Source organism: Choloepus didactylus, chromosome 7 (genome assembly GCF_015220235.1).
Source record: "Choloepus didactylus isolate mChoDid1 chromosome 7, mChoDid1.pri, whole genome shotgun sequence".
Taxonomy (NCBI): domain Eukaryota; kingdom Metazoa; phylum Chordata; class Mammalia; order Pilosa; family Megalonychidae; genus Choloepus; species Choloepus didactylus.
In genome coordinates this window covers 72403408-72427517 of record NC_051313.1, presented here as the reverse complement: position 1 = coordinate 72427517, position 24110 = coordinate 72403408, and positions in this window count along the sequence as shown.

The following is a 24110-nucleotide window of genomic DNA, read 5'->3' as shown; positions in this document are numbered from 1 at the left end:
GGAAAAATTCAATGAAGATAGACTTTATTCCATCCTTATAACATTTTAAATTTACAAAGATAAAAAAAATCTTCTGCAGAAATCTTGGTATAAAACTCAAATTGAAAGAAAAATTCACCTCTTCATCACTAAATATGAGAAGAAGATGAAGCAATCTCTTCAGGGTCATTCACATTGAGGGTAACAGAGACTCAAAAAATATGTACTAACCATACCCTTCTTTAAAAATCTCTTGAACACATACATTAATTTACCACAACAAGATTTTGATGAAGTTATGCAGTGAATGTATGGGCTTTTATTCTACCTCCTAGACATCTATTCAAAGGAAATAAATCACAAGGCAGGATATGATATATGTTTACCACAATGTACATGTTATAGTCAAAATCTGTAAATAACCAAGATCTCCCATAAGAAGACAATGGAATATCATGCAGCTACTAAATGATCGATACAAAGAGATTTAAATGATGTGGGAAAATGTTTTCCAAGTTTTCATTTTCTGTGATCTCAGTTATGTAAAGACGAAGGCATTGAGCAAATCTGGAGTGAAATAGTTAATTTTAGTTTTGCTTGGGGAGGGGAGAATTATGGATAATGTCTGCTGCTTTATATTTTTTCCATTCTTCATATATGTTTTTCAATAAACAGAACACTTTTATAAGAAATAAAGAACAAAAGAGACGAGTAGGGATTGGTACCTCCAAAATCGGTTTGGGGTTAATTTTAGGAAACCAGACCTCTGTAGACTTTCTAGGGTTGTGGTAGATTGAGTTACCTACCCTAAAAAACCATGCTCTTAATCTTAATCCTATTCCTGTGGGTGTGAACCCATTGTAAATAGGAACTTTTGAAGATGTTATTTTTAGTTAAGGTGTGGCAGACTGAGTTAAAGTGGGTGTTTCAATTTGCTAATGCTGCCATTATGCAAAATATCAGAAAATGGATTGGCTTTATAAAGGGGGTTTATTTGGCTACAAATTTACAATTCTACGGCCATAGAAGTGTCCAAACTAAGGCATCAACAAGAGGATACCTTCACTGAAGAATGGCCTATAGCGTCTGGAGCACTTCTGTCAGCTGGGAAGGCACTTGGCTGGCATCTGCTGTTCCTTTGCTCCTGGGTTGTGTTTCAAAATAGCTTTCTCCAAAATGTCTCTGGGCTTTTCTCTCTTAGCTTCTCTGGAGCAAACTCTGGGCTAGCATCTCAAAGAGTCAGCAAGCATCTGGGTCTCTTGGCTTAGCATATCCCAGGGCATTTTTGTCTGTCTGCTCTCTGTGTGAGCTCCCTTTAAAGGACTCTGGTTGAATGGGTGGGGCCACACCTCCATGGAAACATTCAATCAGAGGTCACACCATAACCAAAGGTGTCACTCACAGTTGGGTGAGTCACATCTCCATTGGAACAACCTAATCCAAATATCTCACAAGATATTTGGCACAGTGGGCCTTAACCTACTATTGTAGACTTTCTAAGGAGAAAGACACGGGCAGGAAAGAGAAGCCGAAGTCAGTTGGGACCTGGAAGTGAAGGGAGAGAACATCACCATGGGATGAGAAAGCCAAGGATGGCTGGCCAGCCAGAGCACTGCCTACCCTGGTAGGAAGCAAGCCTTCTAGTCTCTGAAACCATGACCCACAAAATTCCTGTTGTTAAGCCATATTATTGTGCAGTATATGTCATGGCAGCTGGGAAACTAAGAAAGGATGACATAGCATTGCAGCTTTTTCAATCAACCCGTGAAAGTATAAGTAGATAGGTGTTCCAAAGACCACAAGTCACATGCCTGAGTGCTGTTTGGAACTAAGTTAGCTTTGGCCACTAACCTTGGAAGAAAATGTTCTTTTCAAATATTTCCTATCCCCCCCACCCCTGCTTTGTAGTTTTTTTGTTTTGTTCTGTTTTGTTTTTCCTTCTTCTTCTTGTAACTGAATTGGAAATTTCACTGTAGTTTCCTTCAGCCATGCAATTTCTTCAAACCATTTGGAGGTTAACATCTCAAATAACAGTGAGATTCCCAATAGTTAACTTCATAGTAATTTTCTTAAAGGTAGAATGCACCTTTATCCAAAGTCATAGGAATTGCTCCAATTTCAGTAGAATCTTTTCTTTCAGTGATATTTATATAATATAAAAATGTGCTGTTTATGCAGAAATATTTTTCAAATGGACCAGTTGATATTCCTTTTCCTAAAATACTTATATAAAGGATTTATCATTTTAAGAAAGTATGCCAGCATATTTGCTTTTCCAAGAAACACTACAAAGGATTTGTTGAAACGATGCACTGTCATTCCAGTCTAACCTCACATCCCAAAGGTTCATAAAACATAATGACTGGGTGGAGGTCCGGTGTAGAGCAAACTAAACATTGCTTAGTCCTTTATGTTGACCTATAGTGTCTTGAAGACTTATTTCAGCAAATTCTTAAATAAAAAGCAACCAGTATTTCCTGAATGTCTCTCAATAATACCTCAGTTTCTATTATTTCAGTGAACTCTTTTTTTTTCCCTTCATACTGTCTTTGCCATAAATAATTTTTTCTCCTTCTTCTGTGTCTTGAAGGAAGTGTCTGGTTTTGTACTTCACTGGTAGAAGTTAAATTTCACTGCTCTTGACCTCACATCTTCTTTCCTTCCCTCCCAACCAAGTGATCCTATGTATAATAGCGAACAGACATACTAACATGACAACTTGATGCTTTTAATAAAGCCCACCTTCAAACTATCCCAAGAAAATTAATTTTTGGGGTTATGAAATTTGTTCACATATATGCCATGGTAAAGCAAAAACAAAACTGAAGCAACATATGAAGGTCTTCTGAGGGACTAGAAGTGTGTATTTTTAAATATATGGTTTATTGCCCATGAAAGCAATAAATTGATGCCAGTTGTTTTTGGAGTTTTTTCAGACCAAAATCTCAATAATATTACCAGTCATAGAAGTCCTGATATTTTTATAACACTGAGACTTGAAGTTGATATTGAAGTTATTTGCTTATTTGAGGCAGGATAGCGTAAGGGCTAAATTCATGGAGTCACAAGTCAAATTACCTGGGTTTGAATCAATCTCATCTCCACCACTTTTTAACTGTGTTAACTTCGATATTTATTTACCATTTTGTGTCTATTTTCTTAGCTGTAAAATGAAGATAATAGTATCCACTGCATAGATAATGTTGAACATTTAGAGGAGTGCCTGGTACATAATAAATTATGTGTTCAATATCATCATTTTTAAAATTAGGATTTTTCCTAGAATGTTCTTTATCCTATATATAGATAGAATGGCTTACCTAGTGGATTACTCTTTCTTTCACAAGAATGGGATTAAAATTTAAATCTTCTGTCCCTAACATGTATGAATCTAATAATTACTATACTGTTAAAATTTTTTTCCCTTTATTAATCATTCTGTGCCTTAAGTGACAGTAGCTGGAAACTCTTAGCAAATATGTGTGTTTTGTTTCTAATGTGTTTTTTCAAAAGTTAAGGTATGAGTTAATATATGAGAAATCTTTAATCCACTTTATAAAAACTAGCAAAGCAAACAGAGTAAAAAGAAAAATTTGGAAAGGGATAGAGGTGTGTCAAAGAAAACATAGTGGAAAATTTCTTGGTCAGTGGTTCCTCCTTTGTTCATTCAACCAAAATTAAAAAGAAAAAATACTGTTCAGGAAATGAGTTGTAAATCCTAGTTTCTGTCCTTAAAGTACCTGCCATCCATTGAATTGCAGCATGCTGTGGTAAATGTTACTTTGACAATTAACACTCTCTATTAGAAATGTCTTACTAAAAATAGAATGAATGATAGAATTCTTGGCTTAGTCCAGAAAAGTGTTTTTCATATGGAAGAACTTTATGAAAATAGACGGAAGGTTTTGTTGAGAGTGATAAAAACCAAACACTACATTAAGAGTTACACAAAACGCAATACTGCAGTCATAAGAGCTAACACTTTATTGTGTTAGTAAGGAATATACTGTGTGTTAACAGCAATTCTGTAAGTTTATTTAATTTTGCAGTTATTTAAATAGAAATTTAGAGGGTCAAGTCTTCCCTGACCTCACCATATCTAAAGCGGGTCCCACTAAGTTCCCATCACCCCCACCCTCGGTACTTTACCCTTTAACCTTATCCTTTATGTATTTGAAATTCTTGTATATTCATTTACTCACTTATTTATTTTTGTCTTCCTGACACTATCCTATAAGCTGCACAAGAACAGAACTAAGTCTGTTACCAAATAAGCTCTCAGTGAATTAAATTAATGAATGTTTCATTCTTTTTCATATAATTCTTAAGATATAAATCATGTCCAATATTTTCAGTAATATTTTTTTTACAAGTGGGGAAACAAACAGATGGGGGAAAAACAAACACATAGTAGAGGCTTTGGATTGAAAGCTAGATTTATTTTTTCCCAACATTCATTCACTTTCCTCTATTCATATCATACCTCTCTCCCCAGAAACACTCTTAGGACTGTGTTGGTAAAATGCGGTAATAGGAATTAAGGAGGATAAAACTGAAAGTTTAAAAATCAATTAAAACGTTAAAAGACATTAAAAGAGACATAAGAAAGTTTTTTTTTTTAAAGTGTCATTTCTGTTTGAGGATTAAATCCATCTTGTTTCCTTGGACTGCTACAAGCAGTGATTGACTTGTCTAGTGATTTATGCTCCTCAGCTGTGCTTTTGAGAAAACTATCACAGAAAACCATGACAACCACAATTCTCATCCATTCAGGTTGTATCCAGTCCCTTGAACCAAATGACAGATTGCTCCTTATGCATTTCATATAATTTGCCTTACATAGAATTAAAGCAGAAAATGTGTGGTATGTTTCATGTGTATATCTTTTCTTTACATTTTAAACTTCTTGACTGTTTTTAGAAGAAGAAATAATTATTTAATATTATAGAGTGGTTCTCCATTGGGAATGACTTTGCTAAAGGGATACTGCTAAATATCCTACAGTGTGCTGGATAGTCCCCCACAATGTAGAATTATCTGGCCTGAAATGTCAGTGCTGAGATTGAGAAATCCTGATATAAAACAGTGATGCTTTAAATCCACCTTGTATTTTCTCACTTCATTCTCAACTTGCATATAGAGAAATTTGGGTGTTTTTATTCTGATGTTGGAGAATATAAAACAAAAACTTGGGAAATAAAGTCGGATTTTGATTTTTCCCTCACTGTTTATTTCCTTTCTGCTCCTTGCTTGATTTTGGCATAAGAATCCAACTTTATATAACCTCAATCCCTGTATCTAGAACCCAGATCACTATTTTTCTAGTTTGTGTTTTAATCATTAAATTATTTTAAAAAGAACCCTTAAATTTGCTTGTATATTTGTTGAGAAAGAATGAGAAAAAGTGGATGGAAATGATTATTATTTGGAAATAATTACCTACTCAACCCTCAGCAAATAAATCTTTATTGAGTGAGAACTTAGTTTGATAAGTTTATACCATTGAGGAAGTGAAGATGTTACTTATTTTACCTGAAGCCTAGTTTTCTGGCTACAAAAAGATGACACCATTAGTGGGATTCTCTAGTCTCTATGTGGCATTTGAGTAGAGATTAAAAAGTAAAACACACAGATCATTGAGAATAAACGAAAATCATTTCAATTGAGGAAAACTGTTGAAAGAGGAAGGACTCTAGAAGTTGGAGACTCTGGCAAAACAAAATGACAACTAGATAGGTCTACATTTTCCAGATGACACATATATCCTAAGGGACAATAGTGTCCTGCATGCTATGATACTGGTCAAAAGTTTTTCAACCTGGTCTATTGAAGATTATTATTTTTCTTATTCTAGGTCTGCGTCTTCAGTGAGAAAATTGTTTGTGTATCTCTAATTTTATGATTTGATTTATATTAAGATAAGTATAAACTTAGCTAAATCACTTTAATATTTTAGTTCTCACTTTTCCAATAAGTTATAAATCTACATATATTTTAATATTTTTACAATTGTGGATTAATGGTCCATATATGAATTCACCAAGATTATAATACCAAGGATTGTATTTATCGTAATGCAGTGCTTCTTAAACATGGAGGGTTTTCCCAGAAAAAGATTGCTGGTTCCTTCCCCTTGAGTTTCTGATTCAGTCTAGGGTAGGGCCTGGGAATGTGCATTGCTAAAGCATTGCTGAAACTGGACCCTACTTTGAGAACTATTAATATATAATTTCAATGTTGGGCAAACTGTTTCTGCATCCACAATGTTGCTCAGTCTTTACAACAACCCTGACAAATAGTTATTATTATTCTTATTTTTTCTATGTGTGGACACTGAGGCTCAGAGGATTAAATAGGTTGCCCAAACTGACCCAAATGATGTGACAAGAAAGACGAAAGGGAATTCTTTTCTAGTACCTAAAGTTCTCTGGTATCCTTTCCTTGATATCTGGTGTTATCCTAATATTGTATTTTGTTTATGCTTTATTTCTGAAGGAGGATCTTTGATCTACATATTATTTCCTCCATTATTTATAGCAGATGCTATATTTATGCCTGACTCTGGCATTTTCATTATTTCTTCATTCATGAATGAGACATTGTCTGTGAATTGGATGAATGTCTTTAATTTATAATAATAGGCAGAATCCAAGTTTCAGAGAGGGTGTGGATGACATTTTATTACTTATTTTAGACACAGTGACATTTGGCCTAGGTCACATGTGCAATTATTACTACACTCTCTCTTTATTACTGGCTATGGACTTGCATTTCAGAGGTTGAAGCAATAGAAATTTGGAGGCTGGAAGTGAATTAACATTTATTTAGGACCTACTTGAGTTGTACACTTTACTAAGTCCATTATCTCACTTTTTCAATAAGACAGAGGGAAATTGGGAGACTATAGTAGGGTATGGCTATGCAGGCAAAACTAAGCAATTCCTCATGACTAATAGAGAAAGGAGAATTTTGAGATTTTTGGGATGCTCATATATTACAATTCTATTTCAAAATTAAGTAGCATTGGATTCACGGTTTTCTGCAGTACCACTTAGTGAGGCAAACTATGCCAGTTGATTGCTGTCCTCAGAGTTTAGGAGTTTTATTTTTTTTCACATCTAGTTTAAAAAGGTTTTTATTACATATATTTTAAAATATTTTTATTATATAAATATATATCCATATTTATTTCCAGGCACTCTGCCTACTTTTGTTCTGGTCTTTCCATGTTTTTTTTCTTTCTTTCCCTCCTTCACTGCTTGAGTCCAACACAAACGATTTCCTTTCAACACACAGTTCTGCTCATTATTTAAGATGGAAATAAGGCTAGAAAGACATTTTTCTCATGCTATTTCTAGGACACCTCAAATTCGGCTTTGCCTCTATGCCAATTCCTATGGAAAATCCAACCAGAAGCTTCTGGAAAACCTCACCAGTGTCTTCAGCAAAAGAAGTTTTCAATTCTGTGTCCCATTTACCATCTTCAGTGAATAACAAATTGGTTTAACTGTATTGCCATTATAATACTATCGTAGCAGCAAATTTTATGGAATAACTCAACCATAATTACAAAGAAAAACCAACATAGCAATAAAGTAATTTTAAAGAGAATTTCTCATTTAGCTCAAATTTTCTATTCTCGGAAAATGGTCATCCTAAACCCAAAAAGGGTCAGCACTGGCAAGAAGCAAACAACAGATTGCTGATGTATTCCTTAAGAAGTACCCCTTTTCATACAAGGTCTTGGATTTGGGGCTATAATAATGGATCCTCAAGTTTTATGGGAACAAAAGTTTCTTAGGGTTGTGAGGCTGTAGAATGTGTTCTCACAAGATAGATCTTCCTGTAGTATGCTTGCCTTTTATACACTGGTTTCCTGCTTGCCTTAATAAAGCTTATAGTTTGGATATAGATACTAAAAGCACAGGGCTTATAATTAAAGCTGGAATTTTAGTTTTCAAATAGCTTAACTTACCTTCTGTTCTGGTGAGACAGAGAGTGTATTGGTTCCTTGCTCTTTCATCATTGACTTGTACAAAGTTTAAGACTAATTGTTAAAAAAATAAAAATCACCTTTTTTAATGCTTTTTTTAATCTTCATTATTCTGATAACCTTTTATTAAATACCTCTTTGTGCACAGGTCATGTTTTTACAGTATTTTCCATCATCATAACACTGATGCTTAAAGTTGAAATTTCCTCAAATTACATTGACTCTAAAATAAATTTCATTGCCTTCTTAATGCAATAGCAATTTATTTTGACTTTGCACCTTCATCATCTATTTAAAAATTTTAAGTAGTTTTTTTAAAAAACATCTGCATTTTAGTAAGTTCTACCACCTAATTAACTGTGCTGAGAAGTGGAGGTTGGTGTGTCTGTTCTATCAATATGAGAAATAAAACTAGACTTGAGGCTTTCCTATGTTACTTTTTTTGGTGCTTTGTAATTATTACCTGGACTTATGTGGAAATAAAATAACACTTGACTGCTCTAGTGTTGGGACATGAACGCTTTGTCCCAATCTCCAAACTCCCTTTGGCATTGAGGCCTCCTGGGTAAAGCAGCGGAAGAGCAGTGCAGTTGGTGATTAAGAGTATGGGTTGTTAGTGCCAGGCAGGACATTGGTTCAAATCCAAGTTATTTCACTTCCTAGTTATGTGGCCCTTGTATTCTTACCTAGCCTCTGTAGCCCTATTTTTAGCATGAGGATAATAGTAGTATTTACTTCAAAGTGTCCATTTGAATGTTAACTAGAAAATATGGCTACAACATCAGAAAAAATAACTGGCATCCAGCAAGTGCTCAACAAAGAACAGCTCTCTTTGTACAAGTTAACCTGGTTCAGTGGCAAGATTGTTTTAATTTATATTGGCAACATCTGTTGCTGTCAGGCTCTTTCTGACATCATCCTATTTCTTCCTTTCTGTATATTTTTCTCCCACCTCCAGATGTATTTCTTGCCTTACTCAATTTGGCAAGTAATTAATTTGGTAATGGCCAGGGAGGAAGCAGATTACCAGGCCCTCCTAGGACACATGGGTCTTCTGCAGAATTGTCCCTACTTTGTTTTCAAGGGATCCTAATGGAAATCTGTGCTCTGACAATCTTGTATGAAAATATTAGGGATGGATTAGTCTTGTTATATGCATATTAGCATGCAAATGAATTCCTGTTCTCTCAGTGCTTAGGATCTGCCCATATAAAAGTTATTAAGCATTCACCCCAGTTTGTTAACCTAGCCAGACTCTAAGCAGAGGACTGCATTTTGTCCAACCTAAGGGATAATTGCTCTGACTTCATTCTCCTTCTTTCCTGTGATATCCTACTGTGCTCCCAGTTGGCCAACCCAACAAGAAGCCGGAGGGCAAAGGAGACCTTCGATAAGGTCCTGTCAAGTCAACCTCTTCGGGTACAGAGCAGGGTGGATCAGGATAGAAAGTGGATCTGAAAGGGCAAATGGAAGGTGACTAGAGTTTCCAGGTCACTATGGACCAGAGGACTCTGAATCTGCTTTTATCCGAATTGTCATGCTTATGTCAACTTGGAGGAATATGAACCAAATTGGCCATGGAAGGCTTGCTGTGGATTCTTCTGAAGATTATAGAAATGGCTCCCCAGATTGCTTTGTCTCCAATTATAGGTAATATAGACTTTGTAATAAAACAGAGACTTGGATTGTAGACATCTGTGACCATGACGACAAGTGTCCCAGGTCTACCGTCTGTACTTGGGTCATCTTATAGTCATTTATGAATATACCAAAAGGATTGTTCTGCAGGTAATTCACTGTATCATGGCATGTGGACTTGTCTCAAGTTTTTCAACAACCCTAACATATCTAGGTAAAGTCAAGAACCCTGTAAGAAAAATACACTTGTGTACTATGTTCAGAATTTAGAGCACACTATTTTGACTTGAGAGATATTTGAATGGGAAAAAATGCTTAGCAATTTCCTTATGAGGCAGGTTTCATTGTCAAGGTCTCAGAAGTAGTTGAGAATAGTAGGAGGGTATTTGTTGGAGGTGGGCTACAAAGGTAAGCAGCTAAACAGGAAAAGACCAGTAGCAAGTAAATTGAATGAAAGGAGTAGGGAGGACATAATCTACTTATAGCAATGCCATCCATATTGATACCTACATTTTCTTTTTCTATATCTATCTATAGACCAAAAGGGCAAAGATTATAAATATGAAAAAGGGTGATATAGTAAATGTAGAATGATTCAGACAAAAGGGCTTCTCTGGAAATCGAGGGAATTTTCATTAAAGACTGAGACAGGGACTGTTACTGAATTTCTTGCAAATGGATTAGATTAGATTTGTACACTTAAAATGGAACCTTTGGGAAAGAGCATTAGTTTGTAGATATGAAAAATTGTAGGTGTGAAAGAAGATGAATAAAGGAAAGACTGGAGATGCCAAGAATAAGGAGGAGAAATAAATGTGACCAATGTGAGTGATATGATTTAGCATAAATAAAAAAATTCACAAGAGGTTAGATGTTTTTGATAAGGCTTCTTATAACTGGATGGATATTCTGCTGTAGTCTTCCAAGAAAGGCCCTTTTTATTTTTGAGTCTCTTCTAAAATCATGTGGTCTTTGAACTTTGGGGACTATTTTGCATATGAGTGGTGATACAAATTTAAACTTAAGCAGATCCGTGCATGGCATGTCACCCCATGAATGTTGACTCTGGAGGAGGGAATATCTTTCCTGTAGAAATAGTTTCAGTTCTGGATTGAAAAGCTGGGGATGAAATGTTATTTTATTCTTTTTTGTATAAATCAGTAAAACCTGCAGCCAGTGTGCCGAGTTTCCTTGTTGACTTCAGCAGATGACTTGAGTTGATAGTGTTAATTCAAACTCAAGGAATTATCTGAATCTTGGTTTGTGTAGATTTGCAATCTACATGCAATATTAACGAAATCATTAACAGTTTTACCATGTGTACATAGGCTACCAATTTCCCTTCCCCTATACACATCAATTAGTCGTTAAACTTTGTAAGATAGCATTGAATCATTACAATGTTTTGTTGCACCAATTTTAAAAACTTTTACTGTGCAATTTTTCTGAAGTATGTGTTAATTTTCTGAAGGAAACCAAAGGTAAATTACTCATGGTTCTTGCTGTCCACTATAGCAGCATTTGTGGGAGAATAGAATCTTATACATTTGTCATAGCGGGAGAATAGAATCTTTTATACATTTGTAATAGATGAAAAATAAACCCGAGTGCAAATCCTTTGACTCAAGTCTCAAATAATGCCTTTTTAATTGTATCCTCTAGTATTATAGATGTAGGACAATACTGTATCATATCTCTGTCAATATGAAATATCTTGTACCTGCTTTATGATAGTAGTAGTGACCATGCTATATCAGATCTGTTTTTTTTTTCTCAACTTGAGGTATATTTATTGAGGGTATATCATCACAGTCAACTTTAATGACATTATTCTAGAAGGTTTTCTTTCCAGATGATGATTGAGTAGCTAATAAAAAATGGTGCCAGGCACTATAGCAGTAACAGAACTTGCTGTTTTCTGGGATTTTTGTTTTTTACTATTTTTTTTTCTTAAATGGAGTGTGCTCCATGTTTCTATAATTTTGTTCTGATGAATGCAAAAACTGAAACAGCTGTTGCTGCTATTGATGCATAACATACTGCAATTGGTCTTTGTATATATATATATATATATATATATATATACACATATGTATAATTTGAGTTGTTGGAAACTTTAGCTGTGCTGTCAACTTTGGACAAAGTATCACAGTTGTGCTGTGTTGTGTTGGCATTGAACAGAAATTAACAGCCGTATTGGTCTAGAAATGTTAAACTTAATTTTTTTCCATTTGTATAAGGGTAACACACTGTATTAAATATGTAAGGTCTTATCTACATGGGTTTGATTACAGAAACTAGTAAAATATTCTCTGAATAATGAAAAAAAAAGAATTCAGTAGTATATCTGGGGCTTCTTCTTAGGAATATGTGGCACATGAAATCTATTTTGGAGGTATGACCATATGATGGAAAAACTCTTAAATGACAGATACCATTCTCAGCCCCTGACTGTATGATCTAGAACAAGTCTCTCTAACTCTCAACTCTGTGAAGGACAGAGTTGAGATAGATAATCTTAAAAAGGTTTTTTCTAGTAATAATTTACATTATACTAATAAATAATCCTCTTTCCTCTCGTAGACCCCAACCTCATTCTTTTATTAGCATGGTGTACCTCACAAAAAGCAATCTTTTAAGTGCGCAAATCTTAAGTGTAGAGCTCAGTGAATTTTTACATGCATTCATGTAACCGCTACCCGGATCAAGTCATAGGGTATTTCTAGCTCTCTAGGTTTCACTGTTTCCCTTCCCAAGCAATACTTCCTTCCCAAAGGTAGTCACCTAGCCTGATTTCTATGCCAGTAGACTAGTTTTGCCTCTTCTTAGACTCTTAGAATCTAACAGTATTCAAATACATTATTCTTTAACTTAGCTAGTAGTAGTATTCAAAATAGATAAGTTTAGCTATAATGGGTATTAATTGCCTCAGAGTGGTGCTATGTAACTCTATGTGTTCTTTGAGTTTTAGGCAATTAAAGTGAGTGTCTGTAATTTTATTCATCATGCTGAAAGCTACTTGTATAGTTTTCTTCCTGATGGGTATATCCTCCCTTCTCCAATATGACCGTGCAAATCTTACTCAATTTCAGTCCATTGCCTCCTTGAAGTCTTTTACTAATCTTTCCACTTCATTTTTCTGCTCTGTTTTCTGACCTTTATGTAGAACTTAGTCACCTTAAGCATGGACATCAATCATATAGGACTTCACACTGTTTAACTGTTCCTAGCGTTTGTTAGCGTCTTTTTTTTTTCCTGAAAAACTGCATGTGCCAATGAAAAGCGCATCTCATCTGTTTTTTTTTTAATTCCAGAATAATCTAAATATCACTGAATAAAAATTGGCTTCTGTGTATGTGTGTGTGTGTGTGTGTGTGTGTGTGTGTGTGTGTCATTGTCTGATGTATAACCACCAAATAAAAATGTGGGCTTTGGAGTCAACAACTAAAGTTTGGATTGAGGCAACCACTTAAAAGCCCTGGGTCCAAGGATAATTTGCCAAATTCTTCGAAACCTTGATTTTATTTTCTGTGAAGTGGAGATTATAGCAGAATTGACACATGCATGTCAAGTACTCAGCACTTCTGGTGTAATATGCTCTTCATATCCTTTATATGTGTTTCTACCACATTTTCACTAACATTGTTCTGGTCTTAGAGTTGAGCAAGTGAATTGTGTTTACGTACTTGTCCCTCAGAAAGTTGTTTCAGATGTTTCATTTTCCAGATGATCATTTAAAGAAATAACTTTCTTTCCCACTTAGATCCCTATTTGTTGGTTTTAATCCATGCTACCAGCAGGAATTGCCACTACATCCTGTTGCAGCATTTGTTAAACTCCTGTTAGGTGTCAGATGTTGTGATGGGGTATTTGTGTGTGCATGAGCGCAATATTAAGCTTTTAGTGGATGAAGAAAGTACTGGGAAACAACCTAACAGGAATGGTATAAGACATTACTATCGAATGTCTAAGGTGTTTTTTTCTAAAAGGATTTTTCAGTAAAACTTTGAACCAAATAAAATCAGAAAAAAGTGTCAAAATATGCTTTTTCCAAATGATTTTTAGCCACAGACTCGAGGAAATGAGATATTTAGTTGTATCGAAAATCCTAACACTGAGTATATAATTTGGTTGAAAGAGTCCTAAGCTAAAATTAGGCCATCACGTATTTAAAATTAACAGAATCATTCTTTTGAGGATTTTTATTAAATAGGTGATATTCTTGCCTTCGTATGTTCTAAGAGTACTGACCACTTAAAACTAAGCCTGGATTGGGGGTGCACAGAGGTGGGGGGAGAGGAGTTTATCACCACATTGATGGGGTCACACACTGTGTGCAAGCATGTGCTGTGGATCTTCTGCATCATTAGCCTTATGCACAAGTCAGCATAGCATCAAAAAATAACAAAAAACTTTTCGGACTCCCAGATGAATGTGGCTTTCCTACCATATTAGAACTAATTGAATTCTGACATAATATTTCATTTCCCTCTTCTGTTCCAATTCTTTGGTATTTATATAGCAATTTTGGTCATATTTTGGTAATGATGTACATTTAAGGAAGATCACAACAGATGATTCATACAGAATTTTTTTCTTTCATTTCTGGAATCCTTTTGGCATGACTTCCAAAACTCAGCCACTAATAGAACATAAATATAGAGTGGCTATGTTCCTATTTCTAGAGAAAAGTGTAGTAACTATAGTACTTAAGACATGGGGGTGGTTGGTCTTGGTACTTGCAAATAGGCAAAACATACTCTTTTGCAACTTTTTAGGGTCATATTCATTCTGTGTTTATCTTGGTGTTTTGTAATAACATGGCTGGCCTTTGGCAATTTTGTTTCTGTACATGTTCTATATTTTCCTTTAAATTGTTCCTACTTATTCTTAGGTTCATTTAGGTTCTAAGAACATTCTGGAAAGTTTAAGAGTGAACAGGTGTAGAGCAAATACATAAAACTTCTACGTATTCTTTTTGTTATACCTGCTGACAAAATTTTAATACCTCTTTCTCTAAAACATTTAGCACTTGCTCCCTTATGTTTAAAATATGAATAATAATATGATGTTAAAATTGGAACTGGACTTCATTTCCTGCAAATGAAAAAAATCTTTTATTTTTAAATGAGAAGAGAATCTGCTACAATCTATGAAATACTGTAGGGGGCAAAAAAAGAAAAAAGAGAATGCATCAACCTGAATATGTAAGTTTAAATTTGCCATTTAAAAAATATTCATTTTTAACTTTTTATCTAAACTTGAAAACAACTCTGAACCAGGTTCCTTCATGAAAACAGAAACCACACTACTTTTTTTTTTTTAAACTGAGATTTATAATCCTTCAGCATTCAACAAATGTTTACTGGGTCCTGCTATGTGCCAGATGCTTTGCTAGGGGTGGGGGACCCAGTATTGAGCTAAACAGATGCAGTCCCTGTCCTGGCTTCCTGGAGCTTACAAGAGAGGATCACACATTTTCTTCATAACTTTTTATCTTGCAATGTAATTTATACCCTAATAACATATACTTGACTTAATATATGTACATTCTTAATCATATCACATAAATTATTACTGAGTCAAGTAAGAAAGTGGTGATTTAAAATATTATGCTTAGTCTTCATGAAATGCTTCTTTAATGAAAAAAAAATCTGTTATGGAAATTCAGTTTTCTAGAATGTCTAAATTTTCTTGCTCACAAATAAATGTACAAATAATTGCTAAATAATGCAGTCTATAAATATTCATGAATGAAACAGAATGTTTGTATAATCAAACTGTATTTTAAGCAAACATACTTTGATCAACGGTGGACTCTGAAATGGTAATTAATATAGCTGGCATTGCATTAACACAGGACATTTAGAAAGGTACATTTATCATATTAATTTCATTTAAAGCACATGTGGTTGTTGGATAATTAAAAAACTCTCTGTGAAATTGGGCCAAAGGGTAAAGGTTGAAACTGACTGTGTTCAAACTTTAACTTCCATGTGAGACCAAGGGAAGAGATGTTTATTTGGTGTAGGATCTATATTTTCTAAACAATATAACTTCTGCAGTCAGTTTGTTCAAACACTACAATTACATGGAACTTTGAATAGGAAGTGAGCTATGGTAGATCTGTATAGATTAGAATGAAATAGCAACACATCCTAAAATAATTTGGGTGGAGAATAAAAATATATATTCAGGGCCCCCCTGAAGAGCTGGGGGAGGATGCGGAGGTGTTGGACTTCCTCACCTGGATTGTTGCTGATGTTCTCACAAACACTGGGGACTGACGGCTTGATGTGCTGAGCCCTCTTTCTTGAGGCTGGCCCCTATGAAGCTTGTTGCTGCAAGGACAGGCTTAACCTGCTTATAATAGTGCCTAAGAGTCTCCCCCTGCATGCCTCTTTGTTGCTCAGATGTGGCCCTCTCTCTCTAACTAAGCCACCTTGGCAGGTGATCTTGCTGCCTTCCCCCCTATGTGGGACCTGACTCCCAGGGGTGTAAATCTCCTTGGCAACACAGGACATGATTCCTGGGGATGAATCTGGACCCAGCATTGTGGGATTGAGAACATCTTCTTGACCAAAAGGGGGAGCGAAATGAAATGAAGTAAAGCTTCAGTGGCTGACAGATTTCAAATGGAGTCCAGAGGTCACTCTGGTGGACATTCTTATGCACTATATAGATAACACTTTTTAAGTTTTAATATATTGGAACAGCTCGTAGTAAATACCTGAAACTACCAAATTCCAACCCAGTAGCCTTGACTCTTGAAGACGATTGTATAACAATGTAGTTTACAAGGGGTGACAGAGTGATTGTGAAAACCCTGTGGATCGCACTCCCTTTATCCAGTGTATGGATGGATGAGTAGAAAAATGGGGATAAAACCTAAATGAAAAATAGGGTGGGATGGGGGGGTGATTTGGGTGTTCTTTTTTTTATTTTTATTTTTATTCTTATTCTGATTCTTTCTGGTAAAAGGAAAATGTTCAAAAATAGATTGGGGTGATGAATGCATAACTATAGTATGGTACTGTGAACAGTTGATTGTACACCATGGATGATTGTATGGTGTGTGAATATATCTCAATAAAACTGAATTAAAAAAAAAAAGACCCTCTGGGAGAGAGTTTACTCTAGAAACTGACATGGAGAAATATTTTAATTTCCATATGATTTGAACAATTTATTATAATATCTTTTTCATCTCAGAAATGGTTGTTTCATTTATTTTTCATGAGAATTCAATAAATTAAAATTTGTTCTTTTTCCAGATATATTAAGGAGCCAGTATATGCTATAACTCTGAGCTGATGATTTATTCCCAGTCAACATTCATATTTATTTAATCATTTTTGTATAATATTGATTGGCTGGGCTGAGTTTGGGTATTATATTCCCTAATTGCTGTGCCTCCTATTGAAAAGATAATGAGTATTACATTGCATGTTTATATTCACTGGTGGACACTGTGATGTGTCACCCAGATCTCTTCTGAATCGCAGAGATTATTCTCTTAGTTGCTGGGATTGCGGTGGAAGAGGCCATCAACTGTAAGCTCTCTATGGGAATTGTGTCGCAGCCCCCTTGCCCGCCACAGTCCATATCTACTGGCTGATCAATGCAGGGTCTGGAGGCCTGGCCAGGCACCCTTTTCCCAACTCAGGACATCTTGGAAGGGCCTTTCTAGTTCCAGAACTCTCCATAGGGTTGATTGATGTTCTTGGTATTATTTCAATTGCATCACAACTCAACTTCTCACCAAGCCTACCTCCTCTCACAGGTGTTGATCCTAAGAGCACCCAAAAATAAACACACCGTCTCATAGTCAGCTGCCTGGAGAACCCAAGCTGTGAGATATACCTGTTGACTCAGGAGTCCAATATTGTGGTGACATTGCATATGACAGTAAATCCTAGGAGGTGTTACAGCATTGGAATTTATTCTGGTGGATTAATTGATGTAAATATTAATGAAGATAGAGCATCTTGACTTTATTAATATTTTCTGGTTCCTTAAAACATGCAACTTCTTCAGTTAATCCTGGTTAGCTAGTAATTAATTGAAAGCAGATGAACACTATGGCAAATGATTGAACTCTTCAGAAAAATAAAACAAATTCATAGTAATCACATTTTTCTTTCCTTGAAGTCTTTGTACTATTTTGACCTGCTGATTTTGCAGGCTGTGGTCTGATTTTAAACAAAGGAAAAGATGAAACAGATGCTTGTTAATCATGCTGGAACTTCTAAAACAGCTGTTGCTAAGGGAGATCGTGTCCCAGTGTTTCTTTTGAATTTTACCTGAGGACATTTACTCCCTTTTTGGCATTATGAATTACAAGAGTGATTTAGGTAGCTCTAAAACACATAACTCCTCTTCCCTATTTGAATGCACAGGATTGCTATTTGGCATCCATTTGAAAGTAATGCCTTTTCAATGAAGCAAGGAAAAGTCTGTGAATGATAATTGCTCACTGAAAATGTGTTTTATTATTAACACAATTTCTCAAGAAAGCTGTAAAGAAAAGAGACTGTGCTTAGGGAGTTAAAAAAACAATTCTACTGTTTCCTTCATCAGATTTTCCAGGTGCAGTGCCTCTCCCTCTCAAACAAAATCTATAGTTTGAGAATAGAACAATCTCTACACATGGATCAGTGGTCACAACCAGAAAGGTGGGGGCTCATCCAAGAGAAACAAGATTAAAAATTCAGCAGGAGACAGACATCTGGATGTGTACCAATGTCTTTTCATCAGAATGTCTGCCTCAAAGGAAACATTTTCCAGTGTCCTTTCCTGTTCTTTAGAAATGAATTCAACTGTAGTATTCCCAGGTACTGTAACAGATGAACCACTCTAGGCATGGAGAAGCATTAGTAAATGATACTGTTTGTTAAAGGTAGCTTAGATACCCTGCCCCACCACAAGTCAACGTCAAACCCAGTGAAAAAATGTTCTAACAAAATTCTTTGCAGTCTGCATGCAGAGGGTTGTGTTTTTCCTAACGGTGCAGGGCTCGGGTCAGGAAGACCAGGCACATGTGGTGGGGTAAAAGAGCACTATTATAAATGCTGCCCTCTCTTAGGGAAATGGCAGAATTTCTGGAACTCATTAACCACTGTCTCTCATTCATTATTTTCCATGTGTGTCCCTTCCAACTCCAGCTGTGGATGCAAGGAAGCTCTGAAGGCAGGCGGGGCAGGCCTGGAGCCAGCAGAGGGCACATCCCCGAGCAAAGCGAAGCAGGAAATCACCTGCCCAGAGCCCGTGTACAACTCTGTTTCACTTCTAATTGCAAGACTTATTCTCAATCCCTTGTTATAGGCTTCAGCATACGATAATTGTATAGCATTAGCTGATAAACCTCACCTATCAGGCAGGCAAATTTGGAAGTCAGCGACATGAAATACACATAGGGCTCAAGTGTTTTGCGCCAAACCTGTTTACAGGAAAAGGAGAGCCTGATGAGTCATTGCAACTCTATGCATTAAATCAACCAAGCCTTAAGTATGAACCTGTTCAGAGGATGATGTGGGAGAACAATGCCACTTACCAAGTAATTAAGAGTGATTTCAAAGGCCTCATGAAAAAGTGGGAATTAGAAAGTTATTTTGCTTTAGCTATTTTATTTTTATTCACCTGGGTAACAGGTGGACTGTTCAGTATTCAGAAGGAAGCAGGGGAACAGAAAGGTCACCATCATTAATAATCCTGAATCACAGCAAACACATCGTAAGTGGCAGTTTGTCAATAGGCTGTGATGTAGGCTGTAGCTTGAAAAAGGAGAATGAAGTGGGGTCAAAGGAGGAAAAAGAAGAGTAGCATGTGGTAGATAATGCAGGAGCAGTCTGGCTGTCCTCAGAAGACTGTCACTATCCTTCCAATGTGCTTGTTGTACAAGTTATTTTAAATTTCTGTCGTCTAACATGTTTGCAGAGTCTCTCAGCTTTGTGTCAGTAGCAAATTGGATGAGCATGGCTTCTGTATATTCATTCAAGTGTTGATGTAAATACTGAGCAGCACAGGACCTAAAGTTTTGTATGTCTATGAATCATCCTCTAGGGTGACACTGTTTCATTAATCAGTATTCCTTGGCATAAGTTGTTAAGTAAAGTATAAACCTTGCTAATTTGCTTTAATTCAACCCCTACTTTGTATGTTGTCCACAAGACCAAGACTTGCTATGTGACTTGCAAAATGAAGACACAGTTTGCCATTTTTCCTAGGAGGTGAGTATAGTATTTAAGCACACAGACTTTCAAGCTAGCCCTCCTAGGTTTGAATCTTGGCTCAACTACTTACTAGTAGCTGCATATCCTTGAGCAAGTTGCTTAACTTCTGTGCCCTAGTTTCCCTATCAGTGAAATGGGGATAATAGTAGTGTGGCAACCCGTGGCCTGAGCAAAACAGTCCTGCAGATCTTGGGTGCAAAGCAGTCTGCATGACCTAGGCAGCTAAATGTTTAACCTATTGTCTTTCTAAGCCAGTGAAGAGAAAAAGGGTAAATTGACATTAAAATGTAACTTTATGGGAAGCAGGCAGGAAGTGAGAGGCTCTTAGTCTCACAAAAAGAGCAAAATGTAATTGTTCAAGTGTTATTCTAGTCCTTCCTGCACTACCCGCCAGGTCAGAATGACCTATTCCTGCATCTATGCTCCTCTTACCCTTAGGAAGGCCTTTGTCTTAAATCCTTATAAAAGGCTGTCTGCCCTTTTTGCATCGCTGTCGTCTTCCTTGCGAACATGATGCTTGCGCAGCCTGAGAGAGCCATCATGATGTCTCCACGACTTCTCACCCTGTAAGTAATCCCTGAATAAAAGTTCATGTATCAGAAAATGCTCATTGTCTTCTTTGGCCTTTGGACTGGCATGGCCCTCTTGGGCTGCAACAAGTAGCATACACCTGGCCAAATTTCTGTGCAGAAGAGATGAGTTGATGACTGTGTACACTTAGACTAGCACTTGGTACATAGTGTTGTCCAAGAGTTTGTTGTTACTATTATCATCATCATCACTATCATCACCTACACAGTCCTCCCCCAAAGGATGAGCGCATCATGACTTGTTGGTATTATTAACCTGTGTTGACATCTGATAATAACTGTTTACTTCAGAGTACACCCAAAATAGAGGTTTAAAAATAACCTCTATTATTTTCCTGCAAATCTTCCCTGTAGAGGCAGCCCTCTTTTACAACACAGATTATGTGGGCTAGAAAATGCTTGCTGTGTGTAATATATAAACTAGATGTTAGATACTAGACTATGTGTTCTAATTTCTTGTGTTTCCCAAATATAACAATTCTGCTGAAAAAGTTTTTCTACCAGTAGCTAATGTTGTCAACACTTGGGGAAAAGCACAGGCCCCATAGTTACATAGCAATGTAGCTAGACTCATGTCTCTGCCACATTACTTTTTGTGTCCTTGGGTAAGTTACTTAATCTTTCTGAGCTTCAGGTTTTGTTTTTCTTCTTTTAATAAAATATGGATAAGAATATGAATTTATGATATTTGTTTATTCAAGAGTTGTATTTTGAGTAATATGTCTTGCATAATCTAGGTACTATAGATGTAAAAGTGAATAAAACACAGTCTTTGCTGTGACAATAAACAGATATAAAAGCATGTATTATGTGAAATGATGCAAAGCACTATAAGAATGTAAAGCAGAATAAGGGGCTAAAGAGTGATATGAAGCAGGGGGCAAAAGGTATGATAGCTTTTCTAATAATGGATGTTACCATGTTTGAAAAGTCATAGTGCCATATATAGCACTAAGAATGTTTTTGAATGGAACTCAAAGATGAGGAAATCTCTATTGAAACTCTCCATGGGCACAAGAGACTCTTCTCCAAATACCTTCTTTTTGGAGTTACCATAGAATCACAGTATGGTTGTGACTTGCTGTGGGTGTGAGGAGTTTGGGGGTGGGTGGGGGAGAGAAGGCTTCTAGAGAATAGCTGTTTACCCTTGTGTGAGCATGACTGACCATGTCTTTAGGAAAAGGTATTTGCCCGTGTTTTCATGGCTTCAGTGTCTCTTCATGAAAAGAAAGGATGATGGTATTTGCAATTTTTTTTTTTTAGCAATGAATCAGTTGCTCTGAAATTCACTCAAAATAAACTCAACACTGGAACTAAAGCTACCAGTATTTTCCATATAGACACTTTCATTCTCCCCTAGAACATCCTTAGCTGAAACCTCAGCGATTCACTTGGTTACATTTATTTTTACCCTTTTGAACTTTCTCCAGAGAAGCCTGGGATGCCCTTGTGCCTTTTCAGTTTTTGTAGCTTAGAAAGAGCACCATGCTATTAGAGACGGTGGTAACTGTACAGAAATTATTTCTGGGCTATCTGAAATACTACAGGAAACTCAGTGATTTTTGCACAGCATATGTGATCTTAATGTGGGAGTTGTTTTTCGTCTGGCAAAACCCTATGCAATGCGAAAGGATTTGTTCTTCAAGAAGTGTCAGCAAGGTGCTGCACAGGAATCATAGGCTGAGCTTTCATCAAAACTTGTCCCCTTTAGGTCTGCTAGGATCCCACAGTATCCAAAACTACCTCAGAAGACCCTTAGCTGACTTTTCCTCTTAGTATTCTTGCAATTTCAATTAATTCTGAGCCCTTATTCTTTTCCAATTGCAAGGCGTTCATTGTGTAAATCAAAAGTGGAAGTTGGACAGGGAGATTGGACCTGAATTAAGGTCTGTTTTTATATTTTCCATGTCAAATATTATTGTCTAACTTTCAAATCATATTGTTTGCTTACTCTGGCCAATTTGTTTCTTTTGTTGATTAATTTTTGATATTAGAGTGCAGTTTTTACAATATTGTATTCAATTATTTCCAAAGATCTGATTTCATTTTTAGGAAATATGCTGGGTTTCCTCTCCAAATTTATGAGCCTTGTCAATATTATCCAGAATTTAGACTCTGCATGGGCCTCCCACAAAGTACATTCTCCCTGATTTTATCTCCCCTTTGAAGTACTCTTGAAATAGCACCCTGAATGTTTAGACTTGACAATTACACAAATCCCCACAGCAACATAATATTTCTTATGCATATAGTCGAGCAGGTCAGTTATATAAAATATTTTTGTGTACATTATAAAGGGTAAAATCCTATTCTATAGAGGAAAGCTTCAAAACACTCTGTCTCCTTAAATTTGAGCAGCACGTGAATAAAGTCATCACCACCACAAGGCTACCTACTCAGGTTCAGTGCTGTTTTTGTAAGTGCTTCCCATTTGGATGTTCAAAAATGTGAGTGGGATGAGAGAGAGTCAATAGTCATCATTTGTTCTCTTTCAGGATCCGATTGTGCAATAGTTGCTTAGGTACTTTTCTACACCGAGTATGTACCTTAGTGTGTAAACACAGATTTAAAAATTTCTGCAGATGTACACTTGGTTAGAGAGCATCTTTTGCAGCTCTTGAAAATTCATGGTCTGTTTCTGAAAAAAGGTACTGGCCAAGCATGTTGGGGAAAGGAAAGTAAACAGTGAAACAAACCTCTTAGCAAAGATGATCAGAAAAAAATAGTGCTTAATTGATGCCTAGCACCCAAAGTACAAAAAGGCAAAGTTAACTGGACGATCGTCTCCTGAGGCACATGTGTTACCAGTGCATCCCGGGACACTGTGTGCTTTTCTTTAGTGAGTTTCCCATTTGCTTCATGAAATATTTATAACTGGCCCTCCTCCTTGTTCATTGCTTTCCATTCATTTTATTCACATCTCACTCTTGGTGCTATGTGTACCTGGTTCTTCCCTTGATGTTCATGGACAGATAGATTGCTCTGACTTTAGGCTCAGCTATGCCTCTCACTAGGCATTCTCACCCAAGTGTCAGTGGTGGTGAGAGCTGGAAAAATAGGGGACTGAGCTTCCAGGAGGTTTTTGTTTCCCCTTTTTCTGGAGTGGCTAAAATGAAGATTTTATAAGTACCTCCCGGGCAAGGCATCATCAGCTTCTGCCTTGGTTAAGAGTGCTTTCTGAATGCCAGAGATAGAGGGAGATCAAATGTAAAAATCTGCTCCCGGTTAAACTTCCCTTAACTTCAACCCTGTTAGTCTCTGTTCTCTAGAGCACCCCGATGGAAATATCTAACATAATCAAAAGAGAAACTTCTCTCTTACAAATGTTTAACCTGCAAACTTTGTAGATATGAAAAAAGGGACTCAACTCTGCCAGCATCCATCAACTAATGGCTTAGGGTCTATGTGTAAAGGGCTATTTTAAAAGTAGAAGCAAGTGGATTTAGAAACACCTTTTTGGAACCTAACCTATTCTAGATTGTAAGCAGATTACAAGTAAAATCTCTAAGAAACTATTTTTAAATTGCTTGAACCATGTATAATGTCTCTCTATCTTTTCCTTTCTCAAATTTCCTCATTTAATATATTTTTCATAATTGGAGAAATGAGCAATTTTCCCATTCTGTTAGAATGTCTATAAGAGAAAAAAGTTAATCAAATGGAAGAATTTGTGGAGCG